Here is a 14,978-nt window from a genome sequence, read left to right on the forward strand (position 1 = left end):
GTCTCCCACTTCTAAAGTTGTCTTTTTATTCTATTGTTTCCTTTGCTATGTAAAAATTATTTAGTTTGATGCAAGTCTACTTGTCTAATTTTTCTTTTGTCTAATTTTTCTTTTGTTGCTTGTTTTTGGTGTCATATCCAAGAAATCACTAGCAAGCCCAATGTCATCAAGCTTGTTCTCTCCTCAATATGTATTTTTGTCACCCTTGTCAAAAATCAATATATGCTGGGTTTATTTCTGGCTTTTCGGTTCTGTTCCATTGGTCTACATGTCTGTTTTTATGACAGTACCATACTATTTTGATTACTGTAGCTTTGTAATACATTTTGAAAACTGGAAAGTTGATGCCTTCAAGTTTTTCTTTTTTCTCAAAACTCCTTTGAGAAAAGGAGTGATCCCATACAAATTTTAGTATTACTTTTCAAGTTCTATAAATAATACCATTTGGATTTTTATAGGGATTGAGTTAAAATGTAGATCACTTTTGGTAGTATGGTCATTTTAACAATATTAAAACTTCTGAGCCACGAACACAGTATTTTCAATTTATTGTGTCTCCTTTAATTTCTTTCATCAATAATTTGTAGTTTTCAGTGTATATGTCTTTTACTTCCTGGATTAAGCTTATTTCTATGTTTTTAATTTTTTTGATGCTATTGTAAATAGGATCACTTTCTTAATTTCTGTTGTAGCTATTTCAATGCTAGTATATGGAAACACAACTGATTTTTGTATGTTGACTTTGTTTCCTGCAAATTTACTGTTTTTTTTTTTTCAGTTCTAATGGGTTTTTTTATGGGGTCATAAACTTTTTTTACATATAAAATAATGTCATCAGCAAACAGATCATTTTACTTCTTCCTTTCCAGTCTGGATGCCTTTTGAAATATGGCTTTTAACTTAAATTCAAATAGCTAAGTAACTACATTTCTTAAAAGTATTATTCAACTAATTTGTATGCTCTGCTGACACTCCATAATTTCCTTGCAATGACAATGGCAAATTATCATAATTACAGATTTTCAAAATAGTCTTTCCTGGTTTTCCCAAATAGCTATTCTTTGGTCATTCATTGAACAAACATTCATCAAAATATATTAAGTATAGTATTTATTAATATAAAAATAAAAAATCCATAAAGCCAGTAGAGATTTTTGCTTATTTTCTTCACTGATGTGCTCTGACTCTGAGTACCAGTTTCTGAAACACTTCATATACTCACAACGAATATTTGTTGAATGAATGAATAAAGTGTACATAAGTTGTCAATCTCATATAGCTAACTAAGAATTTTAGGTATTAATATGAAATAAGAAATGATCCTGAAACTCAAGAAGCCTATAGTCCTTTCTTTTTTTTCTTTTTTGAGACGGAGTCTCACTCAGTCACCCAGGCTGGAGGGCAGTGGCACGATCTCCGCTCACTGCAAGCTCCACCTCCTGGGTTCACGCCATTCTCCTGCCGCAGCCTCCCAAGTAGCTGGGACTACAGGGGCCCGCTGCCACGCCCGGCTAATTTTTTGCATTTTTAGTAGAGACAGGGTTTCACCATGTTAGCCAGGATGGTCTCGATCTCCTGACCTCGTGATCCGCCCGCCTCGGCCTCCCAAAGTGCTGGGATTACAGGCGTGAGCCACCGTGCCCGGCCCTAGTCCTTTCTTACCTAAATTATCTTCCTAAACTAACCTTCACATTCCTAGGAAAACTACAGTCACACCATGTGACGGTACTAGAAGGGTGTGGAATCCTTTTATTTATTTATTTTTTCTTTTTTCGAGATGGAGTCTCGCTGTCACCCAGGCTGGAGTGCACGTGATCTCAGCTCACTACAACCTCCGCCTTAGAAGGGTGTGGATTTCTAGTACACAATTAGGGATAGAAAGTATCTATGCCCACTTTGATGTTTGATGTTGCCCCTATATGCTGTTAAACACATTCAGTAAATAGTTTAACTTACGCTATTTACTTTTGGAAGTTTTACTTTAATTAGGAACATAAAAATCCTGCTCCAATTGGGAAATTACAAAACATTTCATGTCTTGCCTTGGTCAGATTATTGAGGCATTTCCAGTAATCCATTTATAGTTAATTTGCTTTTCTATGTTAATTTTGTTCTTACACACTTTTTCACCATTTTCTTGTCTAATTGATGATCTGTCAAGAAGTTTGTTTTCTCGTTAATTAAAAAATATCATCTCTATAGTCCTCCCTTATGAGCTGTTTTATTTTCTGCAGTATCAGTTACCCATGGTCAACAGCAGTCAGAAAATAGGTTGGTATACTATAGTACAGTATAGTACAATAAGATATTTTGAGACAGAGAGACCACATTCCCATATTTTTATTACAGTATCTTGTTATAATTGTTCTATTTTATTATTACTTAACCGTTTACTGTGCCTAATTTATAAATTAAACTTTATCATAGCTGTGTTGGTATAGGAAAAATACATAGTATACACAGCATTTTATACTATCCAGGGTTTCATCAGTTCACTGGGGGTCTTGGAACATACCCTTCATGAATAAGGAGAGACCATTACATAGGAAACTATTTACTTTTTGAAAATTAGCACACTTTAACATCAAGGTATACCATTTAGCACACATTAACAAGATAAATAATCAATTTGGGGATGTTTACGATTGGCTTACCGGGATGACTGTTAACTCTTTTGGTTACACAGTATATTACTAGTATTTACTCCGTGCATCAGTTGCCTAAAACAGCAAAAATATATCTCACAGGTGATAACAGTGATACTGACCTGAGAGATTTAATGTATTATTTTATTACAGATAGAATAATCTGTAATAAAATAATAAAAATGTTTATTAATTAAATAACTTTATAATAATTAATAAATTACAAAAAAATTATAAACAATAAATTAATAACAATTTAATGAATTATAAATAACAATTTATTTAATAATAATTTAATAATTTATAAATAATTAATAAATTAATTTAATAAATTAATAAAATTTTTGCAATCCGCTCATCTGACAAAGGACTAATATCCAGAATCTATAAAGAACTCAATCAAATTTACATGAAAAAAACAATCCCATCACAAAGTGGGCAAAGGATATGAACAGACACTTCTCAAAAGAAGACATTCATACAGTCAACACACACATGAAGAAATGCTCATCATCACTCTCCATCAGAGAAACGCAAATCAAAACTACAATGAGATACCATCTCACACCAGTTAGAATGGCAATCACTAAAAAATTAGGAAACAATAGGTGCTGGAGACGATGTGGAGAAATAGGAACAATTCTACACTGTTGGTGGGACTGTAAGCTAGTTCAACCATTGTGGAAGACAGTGTGGTGATTCCTCAAGGATCTAGAACTAGAAGTACCATATGACCCAGCCATCCCATTACTGAGGATATACCCAAAGGATTATAAGTCATGCTGCTATAAAGACACAAGCACATGTATGTTCATTGCGGCACTATTCACAATAGCAAAGATTTGGAATCAACCCAAATGTCCATCAGTGACAGACTGGATTAAGAAAATGTGGCACATATACACCATGGAATACTATGCAGCCATAAAAAAGGATGAGTTCATGTCCTTTGTAGTGGCATGGATGTAGCTGGAAACCATCATTCTCAGCAAACTATCGCAAGAACAGAAAACCAAATACCACATGTTCTCAGTCATAGGTGGGAATTGAACAATGAGATCAATTGGACACAGGAAGGGGATCATCACACACTGGGTCCTATTTTGGGAAGGGAGGGGAAGGATAGCATTAGGAGATACACCTAATGTAAATGACGAGTTAATGGGTGCAGCACACCAACATGGCACATGTATACATATGTAACAAACCTGCACATTGTGCACATGTACCCTAGAACTTAAAGTATAAGAATAAAAAAAAATATTATTCTCGGGGTGCCCAAGATGGCCAAATAGGAAGAGCTCCAGCCTCCAGCTCCCAGCCTGAGCAACACAGAAGACGGCTGATTCCTGGATTTTCAACTGAGGTGCAGACTGACACCTCACACCTCACACAGCTGGGCCCACCTCTGAGACGAAGCTTCCATAGCAAGAATCAGACAGCAACACTTGCTGTTCAGCAATATTCTATCTTCTGCAGCCTCTGCTGCTGATACCCAGGAAAAGAGGGTCTGGAGTGGACATCAAGCAAACTCCAACAGACCTGGAGCTGAGGGTCCTGACTGTTAGAAGGAAAATTAACAAACAGAAAGCACACCCACACCAAAATCCCATCAGTGTATCACCATCATCAAAGACCAAAGGCAGATAAAACCACAAAGGTGGGGGAAAAGCAGGGCAGAAAAGCTGGGAATACAAAAAATCAGAGCGCATCTCCCCCTCCAAAGGAATGCAGCTCATCGCCAGCAATGGAACAAAGCTGAACAGAGAATGACTTTGACGAGCTGAGAAAGGAAGGCTTCAGTTGATCAAACTTCTCACCACTAAAGGAGGAACTACGTACCCAGCAAAAGAAACTAAAAACCTTGAAAAAAGAATGGAAGAATGCATAACTAAAATAATCAATGCAGAGAAGACCATAAACGAACTGATAGAGATGAAAACCATCACACAAGAACTACATGACAAATGCACAAGCTTCAGTAACTGACTTGATCAACTGGAAGAAAGAGTATCAGCAATTGAAGATCAAATGAATTGAAGATCAAATGAATGAAATTAAAGAAATGAATGAATGAAATGAAGCGAGAAAAAGTGTAGAGAAAAAGAGTAAAAAGAAATGAACAAAGCCTCCAAGAAATATGCGATTATGTGAAAAGACCAAATCTATGTCTCATTGGAGTGCCTGAAAGTGACAGGGAAAATGGAACCAAGTTCGAAAACACTCCGTGGGATATCATCCAGAAGAATTTCCCCAACCTAGTAAGGCAGGCCAACATTCAAATTCAGGAAATACAGAGAATACCACAAAGATACTCCTCGAGAAGTGCAACTCCAAGACACATAATTGTCAGATTCACCAAAGTTGAAATGAAGGAAAAAATGTTAAGAACAGCCAGAGAGTTAGGTCAGGTTGACCACAAAGGGAGTCCATCAGACTAACAGCAGATCTCTCGGCAGAAACTCTCCAAGCCAGAAGAGAGTGGGGGCCAATAATTAACATTATTAAAGAAAAGAATTTTCAACCCAGAATTTCACATCTAGTCAAACTAAGCTTCATAAGTGAAGGAGAAATAAAAACTTTTACAGACAAGCAAATGCTTAGAAATTTTGTCACCATCAGGCCTGCCCTACAAGAGATTCTAAAGGAAGCACTAAACATGGAAAGGAACCACCAGTAGTAGCCATTGCAAAAACATGCCAAAATCTAAAGACCATCGATCCTAGAAAGAAACTGCATCAACTAACGAGCAAAATAACCAGCTAATATCACAATGACAGGAACAAGTTCACACATAACTATATTAAACTTAAATGTAAATGAACTAAATGGTCCAAATAAAAGACACAGACTGGCAAATTGGATAAAGAGTCAAGACCCATCAGTTTGCTGTATTCAGGAGACCCATCTCACATGCAGAGACACACATAGGTTCAAAATAAAGAGATGGAGGAAGATCTACCAAGCAAATGGAAAAAAAAAAAAAAAAGCAGGGGTTGCAATCCTAGTCTCTGATAAACAGACTTTAAACCATCAAAGATCCAAAGAGACAAAGAAGGCCATTACATAATGGTAAAGGGAACAATTCATCAGGAAGAGCTAACTATCCTAAATACATATGCACCCAATACAGGAGCACCCAGATTCATAAAGCAAGTCCTTAGAGACTCACAAAGAGACTTAGACTCCCATACAATAATAATGGGAGACTTTAACACCCCACTGTCAACATTAGACAGATCAATGAGACAGATTAACAAGGATATCCAGGAATTGAACTCAACTCTGCACCGAGCGGACCTAATAGACATCTACAGAACTCTCCACCCCAAATCAACAGAATATACATTCTTCTGAGCACCACATCACACTTATTCCAAAACTGACCACGTAGCTGGAAGTAAAGCACACCTCAGCAAATGTAAGAACACAGAAATTATAACAAACTGTCTCTCAGACCACAGTGCAATCAAACTAGAACTCAGGACTAAGAAACTCAATCAAAACCGCTCAACTACATGGAAACTGAACAACCTGCTCCTGAATGACTACTGGGTACATAACGAAATGAAGGCAGAAATAAAGATGTTCTTCAAAACCAATGAGAACAAAGATACAACATACCAGAATCTCTGGGACACATTTGAAGTAGTGCGTAGAGGGAAATTTATAGCACTAAATGCCCACAAGAGAAAGCAGGAAAGATCTAAAATTGACACCCTAACATCACAGTTAAAAGAACTAGAGAAGCAAGAGCAAACACATTCAATAGCTAGCAGAAGGCAAGAAATAAGTAAGATCATAGCAGAACTGAAGGAGATAGAGACACAAAAAACCCTCCAAAAAAATCAATGAATCCAGGAGCTGGTTTTTTGAAAAGATCAACAAAATTGATAGACTGCTAGCAAGACTAATAAAGAAGAAAAAGAGAAGAATCAAATAGATGCAATAAAAAATGATAAAGGGGATATCACCACTGACCCCACAGAAATACAGACTACCTTCAGAGAATACTGTAAAGACCTCTACACAAATAACCTAGAAAACCTAGAAGAAATGGATAATTTCCTGGACACCTACACTGTCCCAAGACTAAACCAGGAAGAAGTTGAATCCCTGAATAAAACAATCACAGGCTCTGAAATTGAGGCAATAATTAATAGCCTCCTAACCAAAAAAAGTCCAGGACCAGACGGATTCACAGCCGAATTCTACAGGAGGTACAAGGAGGAGCTGGTACCATTCCTTCTGAAACTATTCCAATCAATAGAAAAAGAGGGAATCCTTCCTAACTCATTTTATGAGGTCAATATCATCCTGATACCAAAGCCTGGCAGAGACACAACAAAAAAGAGAATTTTAGACCAATATCCCTGATGAGGATCCATGCAAAAATCCTCAATAAAATACTGGCAATCCGAATCCAGCAGCACATCACAAAGCTTATCCACCATGATCAAGTGGGCTTCATCCCTGGGATGCAAGGCTGGGTCAACGTACACAAATCAATAAATGTATTCAAGCATATAAGCAGAATCAAAGACAAAAACCACATGATTATCTCAATAGATGCAGAAAAGGCCTTTGACAAAGTTCAACAGCCCTTCATGCTAAAAACTCTCAATGAATTCGGTATTGATGGAACGTATCTCAAAATAGAAAGAGCTATTTATGACAAACTCACAGCCAATATCATATTGAATGGGCAAAAACTGGAAGCATTCCCTTTGAAACCTGGCACAAGACAGGGATGCCCTCTCTCACCACTCGTATTCAACATAGTGTTGGAAGTTCTGGCTAGGGCAATCAGGCAAGAGAGAGAAATCAAGGCTATTCAGTTAGGAAAAGAAGAAGCCAAATTGTCCCTCTTTGCAGATGACATGACTGTATATTTAGAAAACCCCATTGTCTCAGCCCAAAACCTCCTTAAGCTGATTAGCAACTTCAGCAAAGTCTCAGGATACAAAACCAATGTGCAAAAATCAGAAACATTCTTACACACAAGTAACAGACAAACAGAGAGCCAAATCATGAATGAACTCCCATTCACAATAGCTTCAAAGAGAATAAAATACCTAGGAATCCAACTTACAAGGGATTTAAAGGACCTCTTCAAGGAGAACTACAAACCACTGCTCAGTGAAATAAAAGAGGACACAAACAAATGGAAGAACATACCATGCTCATGGATAGGAAGAATCAATATCGTGCAAATGGCCATACTGCCCAAGGTAATTTATAGATTCAATGCCATCCCCATTAATACCAATAACTTTCTTCACAGAATTGGAAAAAAACTGCTTTAAAGTTCATATGGAACCAAAAACAATCCCGCATTGCCAAGAAAATCCTAAGGCAAAAGAACAAAACTGGAGGCATCACGCTACGTGACTTCAAACTATACTACAAGGCTACAGTAACCAAAACACATAGTACTGGTACCAACACAGAGATATAGACCAATGGAACAGAACAGAGCCCTCAGAAATAATACCACACATCTACAACCATCTGATCTTTGACAAACCTGACAAAAACAAGAAATGGGGAAAGGATTCCCTATTTAATAAATGGTGCTGGGAAAATTGGCTAGCCATAAGTAGAAAGCTGAAACTGGATCCTTTCTTTACTCCTTATATGAAAATTAATTCAAGATGGATTGGAGACTTAAATGTTACACCTAAAACCATAATAATCCTAGAGGAAAACCTAGGTAATACCATTCAGGACATAGGCATGGGTGAGGACTTCATGTCTAAAACACCAAAAGCAATGACAACAAAAGCCAACATTGACAAATGGCAAATAGGAGAAAATTTTTGCAATGTACTCATCTGACAGAGGGCTAATATCCAGAACCTACAAAGAACTCCAACAAATTTACAAGAAAAAAAAAAAAAAACATCATAAACTGGGCAAAGGATGTGAACAGACACTTCTCAAAAGAAGACATTCATACAGCCAACAGACACATGAAAAAATGCTCATCATCACTCGCCATCAGAGAAATGCAAGTCAAAACCACAATAAGATACCATCTCGCACCAGTTAGAATGGCGATCATTAAAAAATCAGGAAACAAAAGGTGCTGGAGAGGTTGTGGAGAAATAGGAACACTCTTACTGTAGGACTGTAAGCTAGTTCAACCATTGTGGAAAACAGTGTGGTGATTCCTCAGGGATCTAGAACTAGAAATACCATTTGACCCAGCCATCCCATTACTGGGAATATACGCAAGGGATTATAAATCATGTTGCTATAAAAACACATGCACATGTATGTTTATTGCGGCACTATTCACAATAGCAAAGATTTGGAACCAATCCAAATGTCCATCAGTGACAGACTGGATTAAGAAAATATGGCACATATACACCATGGAATACTATGCAGCCATAAAAATGGATGAGTTCATATCCTTTGTAGGGACATGGATGCAGCTGGAATCCATCATTCTCAGCAAACTATCGCAAGAACCGAAAACCAAACACCGCATGTTCTCAGTCATAGGTGGGAATTGAACAATGAGATCACCCGGACATAGGAAGGGGAACATCACACACTGGGAGCTATTGTGGGGAGGGAACATGGGGGAGGGATAGCATTAGGAGATATTCTCGTAAATGACGAGTTAATGGGTGCAGCACACCAACATGGCACGTGTATACATATGTAACGAACCTGCACGTTGTGCACATGTACCGTAGAACTTAAAGTTTAATTTTAAAAAAAGAATAATATTCTCAAGTGTTAAGTTTCTTGTACACATTAACGTGCAATTTATCATATGGTGAAGTTCACTATAGAGTTTTGTTAAACTTAAAACTCATCAAAATCATATTCTCAGCAAACCATCTCTCCAAGCTGTTAAACTACTAAAATAGCATCCCTACAACCTGTTGAAGACACTGAGTTATGAAAATTGTAGATTTTCTCACCTAGACTTAAGCATTGGTCTTACAATTGGTTCTTAAGATCTTCTGCATATTCAAACATTATGCAATAAAACTGCCATTTGATAAGTAGAGAAAATAAGAAGATAAAAACATTATTAATTCATGATCACAACTGAAAATAGCACTACTTAAATATTAATGTTTTATAATCTAAATGTTTTACAATCTGAATCAGAGAAGGAAAAAAGTTATCTTGTCTATGCTCTATTAATAAAAATTGGCTTTGCACATTGAAAGATTTGGAAGAGTCTGTTTTCAAATCAAGTGCATTTTATTTTCTGTGTATAGGTCCCCTAAAGAGTTTCATGTTAGGGTCCATGAATGTATGCATTGGTAGTATGTGCACAACACACTGTGGTTATTGATTCTGGAAGAATTCAAGTACAGAGTTCCAAAATCTCCCTTATCATTCGACATACAGAACCCTTTTGTCTTGATTGGGGAGTTTATTTTGCTCTTTGTCCATATTGTCCACAACCTTTTGTGTAGTCTTTTGTAAATGTAAGCAAATACTGACTATTTACTTTGTGCTAGGCTTATAATCCTTTGCATCCAAGAATAGGATTGCTGACATAGTCTGCATATAAATGTCTTTTTCTGTGTGGTACTGTGTCTGAAATGACTATATATGAACTGAAGCCCGGGTCATCCTACTTATCCAAATTTTCTAGCCTATCATTAAACAGGATATGCTCTTCTGTACCATTCTTCTGAAGAGTACAGGAATCAAAGAGACACTAAATGGGAATTAACAATCAAATATTTGGAAATTTTTAAATAAGAAAGTTAACTGTATAATTTTAAACTCAAATTTTAAAAAATAATTTGATTTGATCCCTATATCATTGGATTCCTGGAGATATTCATGTTCAGATATTCTTAATGTGTTGTTTTCCTGCCTTTTCTTCCCCATTCTATTTAATTTTTATTGTTTGGTTTTCTTCTGATATAATGAACTCTTCTGAATTGAGCTTATACAATACAATTTTATGTCTACGCTTTACAACTGTTCTACAGGTCTTCATTCTGTGACATTTTCTCCATCTGTTACTATTAATGAACAAAATATCTATTTTGTTACTATTAATGGACAAAATATGTCAATAACAGTAGACATCAGTCTCATCCAAACTTTCAACTTCTCCCCACTTTTGACTACAAAGGCCTACCAGAACTATCACAAATTTAGATTTCCCTCGGGTATCTTGGACTCACTAATTACAGTAGAGGGTCATAGTGAGTTTCTAAAAGAATAGTACCTTGATCTCTCTGAGATGACCTCTAATGTGAACCTTCCATTGAATGTTAACAGAAATCTCCATTCTACTGTGACCAAATAGCTTCTCTAATATCCTTATTTGCAACATTTAGCAATTTTACAATGCAACTTTGCCTTTTAGAAATTACAGTTCACCATCACTCCTGTTGATCTAGAAGAGATATCACCATTTCTCAATAAGGGTCATGCTTAAGGCAGCACGTGGTAGAAATTTTAGTATTCTCAAAGACTTGCTCTATTCGGGACCTGAAAAAAAATGCAAGGTTAGAATAATTTCATTATTAACATACTGCGAATTTTTTTCTGTATTGTTTCTGCATGTGCCCTCTAGTTTTCTATGGCTTCATATAGAATTCTGGCTATCCAAAGTCTGCAATATGGATTTAAGTTTTGACTTCACCAAAAGTAATTTTTATTAAAGTATGACCTCTTATAGATTCTGCACTTTTAGAAGGAAATCTGGAATCTTACAAAGGGACTTTCATTATTAATATCTCAAATATACATATAAAGGTAGATGTTAGATAGCTGGAAAGCTGAATAGGTGAAGAGAGAGATAAATAGATACGTAGACAAAAATCTTCCTAATCACACTTATCTGCTCATATTATTTCCCCAAACTAGAGAAACATAACTCACAGAGATCAACAATATGTGTTCCATCTATAAAAACTTATCCAAATCTTTTCTGAATAATTATCATATAAATAAAAGCTAAAGAAGTAGTAAGTCTGTTATCATAATAATTTGATACATGCACATATCATATCATTATAAATATAATTTGATATATCTTTTATATATATAATTTGATACATGCACATCTTGTATAATTCATGAATATATTATACCATTTTAATATGTGTATATGATGCACAATTCAGGCATCATATTGTGAATATCCATCCTTTGGAATTACATTTTACAATATGTTTTAAATAAAAATGTGATTTCTAAAATTTTCTTAGTATTAGTACATGTGACCACCACCAGCAGTACAGATTTCTCATTCAACAGGCTTCCAACTTTCTGCATATTCTGCATTGAAATCATGACTAGATCAACAAAGCTGAGCATCCTCAAATGTTTCAACATTCTCTATGATACCATCAACATTTGCTGTTTGTTTAGGGGTGAGAGATATTGCTGAATTTCTTAAAAGAAACAGTCTCACTGATACTGTAATGCATGGCATGAAAACCTAGTGCTGGTTTAACTTTTCCAAAAGGGTAGGACTTTCCAATTGTCTCATTCTATCATCATTCAAGAATCACGCATTTATGTTAATATTGGGTGCTATTGTTCATAAGCTACTTGTAACAAATGAGTCAAGCAAAAAGGCATGAATTCTGCAGATGGTGGAATAATTCAGTGGGATAATCTGCATAAGCAGATTCGTACTTTCATACAAAACATTTTAATTTAGTGTTTGGCTTTGATCACTAGCTTACTGAACATCCCTAATTTTTTTCATCTAGTTCCCACCTTCTTTTTAATTAAAAATTGTACTGTGATTAATGATTAATCTTTTTCCAAGCAGCAACATGATTATATTATGTTATGTTGTATGGTACAGATTTTCTAATGTTATAATTTCATTCGGATAGCTCTATGTCACCAGCTTCCTCAGTGAAATAGTGCTCCCTGTGAAGGAAAAGCAAACAATCAATATTACCTTGGATTTTATTCACCTGGAAAGAAAGCATATCAAAGTTTATCAGACCACACGTATTTGACTTGTTTATTCCCATAGAAGAAAGATATATGGTGTTCATTATCTGGGTTTCTTGTAGATTTGATCATTCATTGTTCAACAACTAATTTTGGGGGGATGACAATATTCACATTCAACAAGTCAAAATTCCTCTAACTTAACAGAAACAGCTATTAATGGACTCTCTCCCTCATATCATTTTTCACATCAGGTTGATGATAGAGTATTCAGGAGGACCCCATATCTCTGAGATCCCTTAAATAGCTGCTGAGCCAAAAAATGATGTTGTGAGTAAAATCTCAGGTCTCTGTCACTGTGGTGAAGAGAGTAGCAACCAAGTTCAAGGCTGGTTCAAGTCATGACGTGTTGTGAGAAAAGTTTTTGAACAATAGTCTGTGTTCTCACTCTAGTTATTCATGCTCCTCCTCCATTCACCTGAAGTAGGTTTTTATCAGTTAGTCACCAAAAGGTAACCATCTTGCTTGGCATTATTTGCATTTAGGATTTTGGAAATTTTAATTTTATTTTGAATTCATTTGCTTGTTATCTATTTTATTTTTAGCTTCCAGAGTTACATTATTGAGTAAAAAGTATAAAATTATTTCATGTTCTTATGTGGGAAATGAGAAATCATAGAGAAATATATTGAGAATAATTTTAAAAAGTATTTTTCACAATAGCAAGAAATATAAAGAATACTTTAAGGGAAATGAAATTCTACTACTATACCTGGAAGCAATAAGCCAGGACTAGACTGGACGAAGAGCAGCTGCTAGTATTTCAAGTGAGAAAGCTGTCTTTTGATCTCTGTAGGGGGTATATCTTTTGACCTCAATAAGAAGATATTTCAGCACAAAGGTTCAAATAGGTAGTTCTTTAGATTTAAATAGCAACTTTTTAAAATCTTTTTCCAGTTTACTGGATAAAACTGTGGTTCTCAAGTTTTAATGCACATCAGAATAACCCAGAGGGTTTATTAAAGCCAGATTGCTGCTCCCTAACCCCAGATATCCTGATTCAGTAGGTCTTGGGTGAGGCTCGTGAATTTACTTTTCTAACAAGTTTCTGGGGATGTTGATGCTAATTGTCAAGGAACTATATATTGAGAACCACTGGTGTAGAATATACTATAGATGTTATGTACATATGTCCTTATAAGGTACTAAATTGTTATTTTATGCCAATAGAGACTCTATTGCCCTCTTTATGTAAACAGCCCTTCTGGTTTGAATCAACATTTTAAATCGGGCCTGTCCTGTAATGGGCAGTAACATTTAAAGAAGAAAGAATATACAGAGGAGCCTTGAATGTGACATAAGGAATTTTGAATCTCAGCTTTTTTCACTTTCCTGTGCTCAGTGGCTTGAGATGATCAACTATAGACAAAGGCTTTCTTTTTCTACAAAATGGGAACAATACTTATCTCCCAGTATAGAGTAATACAAATTTTGTATCTAGTCTCTTTATATTTTTTAAGTTGATTGTATATGGCATATATGGAGAAATGAAAGACAGGAATGGTATATGTTAATTAATGGGGGTTGCCTTCGAGGGGAAGAACAGAAGGGAAATACAGCATTTTAGTTTGTACATTTCTGTATTGTCTGTATCTTACAGCAATAATCAGTCATTTATGAATGAATTTTGTACTTAAAACAATTATAAAGTAAATGATATGTTTTCAAAAAAAGATATCAATACACTGACAGGAGGCTTCTGTTTGGAAAGCAGTATTATCTTCTATGACAAGTTTGTATTTCCCTTCTAAAATACCAACCTGCGAATGAATTCTTAGGCTTTCTGCTCATGCTAAAATAGAATCCCAAAGCCATTCCTGTAACCAGTTATTTTTCCTTCAGCCCTAACTCACACAGTTCCTGTGCTCTGTGTCAAAATGTGCTACTGCTGAGCACCGGGCTTCCCTTGGAGCGGTCAGTGAAAGTGATGTCTAATCAAGAATAACTTTCACTGCAGGTTTCTTTCCTGTAATTTACTTCCCACTGATTCTCACGGAGGTGATTCCGCAGTGAAAATACAGTCGCTGTTTAATCAGTTCCCGTGATTTCTTTCTGAAATCCATAAGAAGATAGCATTGCAATAACACCTTGTCACTATGGTGGTTTTAGAAACTTTGGGCATTTTTTCAACAGGCCTTCTTTTAGCAGAACCCTGCACTAGGCACTACAGCTGTGTGTATTAGTCTGTTCTCATGCTGCTATGAAGAACTACCTGTGATTGGGTGATTTATAAAGAAAAGAGATTTAATTGACTCACAGTTCTGCATGGCTGGGGAAGCCTCAGGAAACTTACAATCACGGTGGAAGGCACCTGTTCACAGGGTGGCTGGAGGGAGAATGAGTGTGAGCAGGGGAAATGCCAGACAC

Source organism: Macaca mulatta, chromosome 6 (assembly GCF_049350105.2).
Source record: "Macaca mulatta isolate MMU2019108-1 chromosome 6, T2T-MMU8v2.0, whole genome shotgun sequence".
NCBI classification, from domain to species: Eukaryota; Metazoa; Chordata; class Mammalia; order Primates; family Cercopithecidae; genus Macaca; species Macaca mulatta.